At 36.2% G+C, this 7,473-nt stretch overlaps 1 long non-coding RNA gene across 1 annotated transcript in view; it reads left to right on the top strand.

Annotated features, from left to right (window-relative positions):
- The first annotated feature begins 1,205 nt into the window (after nt 1-1,205).
- Nucleotides 1,206-7,473, top strand: part of LOC119469667 — a 15,393-nt gene continuing 9,125 nt past the window's right edge. Inside the window, exons 1-2 of the long non-coding RNA XR_005198503.1 lie at nt 1,206-1,216; nt 3,649-3,652. This is a non-coding gene — a long non-coding RNA (uncharacterized LOC119469667). The remainder of the gene's footprint in view (nt 1,217-3,648; nt 3,653-7,473) is intronic.

The raw sequence follows: 7,473 nt of genomic DNA, 5'->3' as shown, positions 1-7,473 counted from the left end.
AACACTGGATTCTTCCCTTCAATGAGTCAGGTTCCCTTTTGGCCCAGGGTATGTATAGAAATGCTGTCTGGGAGTTTGGGCCTGGAATGAGGGCCTTATGACTCTGCCTGCTGTCATATCCTACTGTGGCTGAATGGGTATCCAAGATGCAAGACAAAGCTGTCTTTACTCTTTTTTCTTCTCGAGTAAAAGAAAAGTGTCACTCTCATTGCTGTGAGCTGCACTGCCTGGTGTTGGGGAAGGGATGTTGCAAGCACTCTCTTGTACTCACCAACTCCCACCAAGTTGATATCTCACTAGGTCATGAACCACTCCAGTCCACAGGCTATAAGTCTAGCACAGCATCAGGACTTGCCTAGGAATTGCAGTCCTTGTTTCCTAGACACTCCTTCAAGTTCACTTAGGACCCCAGAGAGCTTGAACTGGCAAGGCTTGCCAAAAAATTCAAGTTCCAGCCACTGGAATGGGTGCATCCCCTCTAGCTAGGGCTGGTCCAAATGCACCCTCCAAGGTGGGCACTACTTGAGTTCAGCAGTTTTGCTTTCCACTGTGACAAGGGAGCACTGGGTTCATTGCAAAGTTGCCCAGTCCGTGTACTTTCCCTCCACCAAGTGCACAGATTCTCTCTCCACACCATGCAGCTGCTGCCAGGGGAGGGGTGGCATCAGTGTGTCAATGGAAAATTCCTTGGGCTCCTTCAAGCTGTGAACTGCTCAGGACAAATCTACCTCACATTCTCTTCAAAGTCATCCCTTTGCTCACAGAGATAGATGAATATTCTGATTGCTTCTTTCGGAAAGACTTATCAGAAACTCAAAATAGTACAACCATCTGTCTCCCACCTACCTGTGGACCCAGAAACCACCAGTGAGGGAGCCTTGCTTTGAGTTGCCTCCACCTTTCTAGATTGAACTAATGTACTTCTTACATATAGTGATTGATGTCTAATGTCTCCCTAAAAATATATAAAATCAAGCTGTGCCCTGACCACCTTGGGCACATGTCATCAAGGCTTCCTGAGTTTGTGTCACGGGTGTGTCCTCAACCTTGGCAAAATAAACTTCCTAAATTAACTGAGACCTGTCTCAAATTTTCAGGGTTTACATTATTGGTAACCACAGAGGGATTCTGAGTGGAGATGCCTCTGGCCTTTGAAAAATCTCCTATAGGTGCTTGGTACCAGCATGAGCTCAAACCAATAGGACAATTTGCTGAGGTCTGAGAGCACCCCATCCAGAGAATCCCTGATTGCCCCAGATTTGGTCAAGATTGAAAGTTTATTTTGTGGTACAACTCCTCTTTTATTGGAGTTTTACAAGAAGGCAAATTCTTCTGCTTCCATGATATGGATGGCAGGTAACTCCTTTATGGAGTTGAGCTCGATTTCAACAGGAAAGATAATGAGGTTTTTTTTTTTTTTTTTTTTTGTTTTTTTTTTTTTTTTTTTTTTTTTTTTTTTCTACTAGGATGATAGAGGGCAGTCTATAGCCCGAGATCCACCACTAGGTAAGAAACTGGTTTGGGATTCTGTCTTGTAAATTCCTTTTAAACGACTAAAGATAGCATTTAACAATCAGCTGATGTTAATATCTGCTTACCCTTAGAGCACACATAAATCATATAATTTGTGTGATCATTGCTAATTTTGCTTAACTGTTTGTTAATTGTTTCCGTCTTGGTCAAATCCCAAGGGGAACCATAAATTATAAGAAACAAGGCCTCTGAAATGGGAGATAAATGGCTAAAAGAAAAGAAAAGAAAAGAAAGTGCATTACTCCACTTTCACACTGCTGATAAAGACATAGCTGAGACTGGATAGGAAAAGAGGTTTAATTGGACTTAACAGTTCCTCATGACTGGAGAGTCCTCAGAATCACGGTGAGAGGTAAAAGGCACTTCTTACATGGAAGTGGCAAGAGAAAATGAGAAAGATGCAAAAGCAGAAACCCCCATCAAATCTGATGAAACCATCAAATCTCATAAGGCTTATTCAATAACATGAACAATATGGGGAAAATAGCTCCCATGATTCAAATTATCTCCCACCAGTTCCCTCCCACAACACATAGGAATTAAGGGAATGCAACTCAAAATGATATTTGGGTGGGGGCACAGAGCCAAACCATATTATTCTGCCCCTGGCCCATCCAAATCTCATGTCCTTTACATTTCAAAAACCAATCATGCCTTTCCTACAGTCCCCCAGAGTATTAACTCATTTCAGCATTAACCCAATAATCCACAATCCTAGGTTTCATGGGAGACAAGGCCCTTCTGTCTTCGAACCTGTAAAATGAAAAGTAAGCTAGCTAATTCCTAGATACAATGGGGGTACAGATATTGGGTAAATACAGCCATGCCAATAGGAGAAATTGGCCAAAACAAAGGCATCACAGGGCCTATGCAAGTGTGAAATCCAATGGGGCAGTTTCTGCCAAATTCTATAAGGTGTCAAAATTTTGCATAGGGGTTACAAAACTGCAAATCCAGCTTAAATCAGAATGATATTTGCTAGGGTAATTTTTAATAAATAAGACATTGATATGGGTTTAATGAAAAATAGCTGCATCTTGAATTTAGTAAGATTACCATAACTTCTTATACTGTGGCTTTAGGCAATCTGGTTCACAGACAGTTAGAAGACTGTTATTGCCTTTGTTTCAAAGATAAACTATAAGTTCCTCCCAAAGTTAGTTTGGCCTACGCTTGGGAATGAACAAGAACAGCTTGGAGGTTAAAAGCAAAATGGAGTCAGGTCAAATCTTTTTACTGTCTCAGTTATAATTTTTCAACGGTGGTTTCATAACTTTAAAACATGACTATCACAGTTTTCATAAATAATCTAGGTAAACAAAATAAAATAATTAGGCAAATGTAATTGGATAAATACTTGTAGACAAATGGTTCATTATTTAGAATATAAAGTTATATTAAATTAAATAACAGACATTTCATTATTTTGATATTTGCCAGTAAATATTTGCCAGAAAAACATTATTGCTAAAAAAAAAGGTGAACAAGTTTTGTCTAATTCAAAGCTTATTTAAGAGTTAGGTATAAAGCAAGGTAAAAATGAACCAGGAATAAACAAGATGTAAAGAAAGTTATAAAAATAAAGAGGTATTTTTTTGAGGTAAAAAAACTTAAACCAAAATAATTTTATATAAGAAAGAATCTTTGTGGTAAATTTAGTCCAAAAATCATACAACTGGTTGTTTTAAAAGGGGGGATATTCAGGACAAACTAGAAAGTCTGAGCATATCACAAACAGTAAGTGTAAGTCACAATAAGAGAATTCATGCATTTAAAAAAACCCAAAAACTTTAATATAATTAAGTTGTCATATAATTATTAAGTTTTGGTTTGCATAGGAAAACAAAATAGATTTTTTTAAAATTATGGTTATTACATCCATGTATCTTCCTGTATGTGTTTTTAAAGTCTTTGTAACATTGAGTTACAGGGCTTTAACTCCTTGATCTAAAAAGGACACCAAGTCCTGCTAAATCTTAGACACTGACAGCAATTAAAGCTTCATCTTCAGGCCCCATAGAAGATGCTAATCAAAATAAACTGCATTCCTGAGAGGCAGGGTAAACAAAGTAAAGCTATTCAATTCTTCAAGGCCTAGGGACTATTGTGGAAAAGGTGGGTATGTAAGATTGTAAGAGCTGATTTTGAAAGATAAAATAATTTCAGTTTTTCTGTAAGTTAATAATTAGTTTCGAAGGCACACTGAAGCAAAACTAATATATGGACCCCTACATCAGATTAACAAGGTCTTCTTGAAGCATTAGCCAATTCCTTAATAAAGGTTATAAGGGTTATAAAAGGTTTATGGAAGTGATAGTTCATAGCCAAGATTAAATTTTATACATGGCTTACATAATTTTGAAAAACAAATGTAATTCGCTTCATACTGTTTATATTACAGCTTCTTGTTCAGAAAATTAAGTAACCTCTCTCAAAGAATGAAGGTTTTTGCTTTTTAAAATCCCTGAATTATCACTTTTAGTTAAATAAATGTCTTTATAATAACCTTTAATTCTACTTTGTAATATGAAATGTTTTAAACTTTTTATATTGGGCAAATTTCCCAAAATCAAATTATAAATTATGTTTTTTTCTAACTTAATTCATCCTTTAAGACATTAGCTTCCTTCAAGTTCAAAAATGACATAATTTGGCCTATTTGGTATAAAAATTTTACAGAAAGCATTTGTGAAATATGAAATGGTATTTGGTTTTCTTTGGGCTGTGTTTGTATAAATATATTATTGGTATGTATTCCAAAATTATAGGAAACTCCTGTAATTCTGATATAACTTAGTGTAAATTATCAGTAATAATCACAGTTGCTATGTTAAAATTATTATGTGCTACAGACGCAACAAATTTCCATGTCAATTGTGTCTTTAACTATGGCTGCCTTAAAATTTTGTTTTTCACCCATGGACAATTGTCTTGTTTTGTTTCTCTTTAGAAGTTGGTTTTAAAATCAGCTATAAAAACTCTAACAGGCACTCTTAAACGCAGGTTTCTAATAACTGGAGACTGTGACGTCAGAATAGAGAAAATACTTTTAGGACTCATGGAGAGCTAAAATGTACATGACTATCAAGTTGAATAGGAATTAACTGCATGGACTGAACCAATCTTTTTTGACTTCTGGCTTAAAATGTTTGTTGAGCCTTTGTTTTGTTTTTCAGAGTGTTAAAACTATTTGAGCGATTGACAGCTTTTAATAATTTAGTATACTCCTATGAACAGAGTTTGGAGCATATTTGTTTCTCTCTACCTCATTTCTCCAGAAATTGAAAACTATTTGCAAGTATTCTTAACTTATAGCAATAAGTTATTTGCATAAGTGCAATAAGAATCTGTTTTCATCTGTAAGGAAACAATTGTAGAAGTAGGTTATTTTAACAAGGCTTTGTCAGGAATGATGTGCTTTCATTTAAGGAACTGAACTTGGCTTATGAATCCAATAAAGCCCTTTGGAAAAACTGGCCTCATATTTTGTGTACATAGTCTCTGTACAGGGTTTCTTACCTGTGGCAAGTAAAGAATGTTACTTTCTGACAGGCACAGAAGCCCCAGGTTTATCTTGGAACCTCAAGAGGAGAGAAAATTCACTTAACACATGGGTATTTGATGGCACAAATACATGGATGGGCTTGGCTTTGAAAAGTCTTATTTGGGATCCTCCTATGGAACAAAGTTCCATCAAAGCCAACTTAAAAGCCTATGGAAAAAAATTATTATTGCTGCACTGTATACAAATAATTAGGCCAACTGTAATAAGCAAACCAATCCTACCATGATTTGTCTTTAGTAAAACTGGAATCTGGAGAGAGAGAAAAAATATGTTTTATAATGATTGTATACCTGTTGTAAGATTCTAATCTTGCCTAATTTTTTTCTTTCAATTTTTATTATTTTCTACAATTTGGACCAAATTCTAATTTTTCTTGGCTACAAGTCTTCAAAAGAGTGTTTTCAATTTTTTTCTTTTTCTTTTTCATTTTTCTTAATTTTGAGTCACTGAATACTAAGCTGTGCTTTCTTAAAACCCTAGGAACTGAAGTTTAACAACTTAAGCTTCAGAAGAAAGTAACAGTAAACTATTTACCTACATAAGTCACTTTCTTACCTGACTACTAATGTATGGACTTTAGAGTAATGTGACATGTACCAATTTTCCCAGGATAGTTCTTTTGTTTGTTATTTTCTTCCTTCCTCCCCACTATTTTCTCTCCATAGGACATGAGACTTTACAACATGCTAAACATTAGCTTTTAGGACCTATCCACCTAGAAATAAACTGTCCTAGCTGTAAAAGATCAGATGAAACCTGAGACCAGAGGTTCATTTTCTTATAAAATGCTTTCTCCAAAACATTTTTAAAGAAAAGAGAGGAAATGTGAAAGGAAAAAACCTTGGGCCCTTTCAAGCTGGGAACCACTCAGGACAAATCTGCCTCCCATTCTATTCAAAGTTATCCCTCTGCTTGCAGAGATAGATGCATATTCTGATTGCCTCTTTTGGAAAGACTTCACAGAAACTCAAAAGAATGCAACCATCTGTCTTTCACTTACCTGTGGTCCTGGATGTCCCCAGTGAGGGAGCCTTGCTTTGAATTGTCTTCATCTTTCTGGATTGAACTAATGTGCTTCTTACATATATTGATTTATGTCTCATGTCTCCCTAACATGTATAAAACCAAGCTGTGCCCCTACCACCTTGGGCACACGTCATCAGGACTTCCTGAGGCTGTGTCATGGGCATGTCCTCAACCTTGGCAAAATAAACTTTCTAAATTAACTGAGACCTGTCTGAATTTTTCTGGGTTTACAAGTGATTCAGGACTGTCTTTCCTACCCTCTTTAATGTCTCTTTTAGCAATATGAAATTAAAATCAGGTATTGTGATTGCTAATATGATGTTTGGTACTTATAAAGGTACTTTTTTGTGTGTAGATAGTTGATAAAATTTGGTATTCCTGAGAAAGGAACAATCAATGGATCATTTTATTTTACCATCTTGTTTAACTTTCTTCTTTTTTTAAAAAACTATATTTTTAGAGCGTTTTTCTTGGCAGGTTGTCCTTGAGATTACAGTGTGCATTTTAACCTAAAACAATCTACCTCAGATTAAGACTAAATTAATTACACTAGTATATTAAAATTTTGCTCAAATAAAGCTTCTTTTCACTTTCCTCCTTTGTGCTATGATCAGCACACAAGTTAAATGCTTATATTTCATAAGCCTATTTTATAATTATTGTTTTATGCAGTTATCTTGAACAATGGTCTCAGATGAACATGAAGTTCTTTTTAAGAACTGGAGTAAGGTAATACATGCTATACTTTAGCAAAGAGACTGGTGGCATTTTGCCATTGCCTTAGAGATTTGTGGAACTTTGAACTTGAGAGTGATGATGTAGGGTATCTGGCAGAAGAAATTTCTAAGAAGCAAAGCATTCAAGACATGACTTGATTTATTCTGAAAGCATTCAGTTTTATTTGCTAACAAAGAGATGGTTTGAAATTGCAGCTTATGTTTAAAAGGGAAGGAGAGCATAAAAGTTTGGAAAATTTGCAGTCTGATGATGCAATAGAAAAGAAAACCCAATTTTCTGGGGAGGAATTTTAACTGGTGGCAGATATTTGTGAATTGCCAAAACAATGGGGAAAATGTCTCCAGGGCATGTCAAGGACCTTCACTGCAGCTCCTCTCATCACAGACGCAGAAGACTAGGACAGAAAAATGTTTTCCTGTGTCAGGGTCCTTCTCTGCTCCTTTGTGCAGCCTCAGGACTTAGCACCCTATGTCCCAGCCATGGTTAAGCAGGGCCAACACACAGCTCAGGCTATTGCTTCAGAGAATGCAAGCCCCAAGCCTTGGTGGCTTCCATAAGGTGTTGGGCCTATGGTTGCACAGAAGTCAAGAATTGAGGTTGGGGAACCTTTG

This window comes from Cebus imitator, unplaced genomic scaffold (genome assembly GCF_001604975.1).
Source record: "Cebus imitator isolate Cc_AM_T3 unplaced genomic scaffold, Cebus_imitator-1.0 Scaffold761, whole genome shotgun sequence".
NCBI classification, from domain to species: domain Eukaryota; kingdom Metazoa; phylum Chordata; class Mammalia; order Primates; family Cebidae; genus Cebus; species Cebus imitator.
The sequence above is the reverse complement of the archived record's forward strand: the minus strand, read 5'-3'. Positions and strand labels throughout refer to the sequence as shown.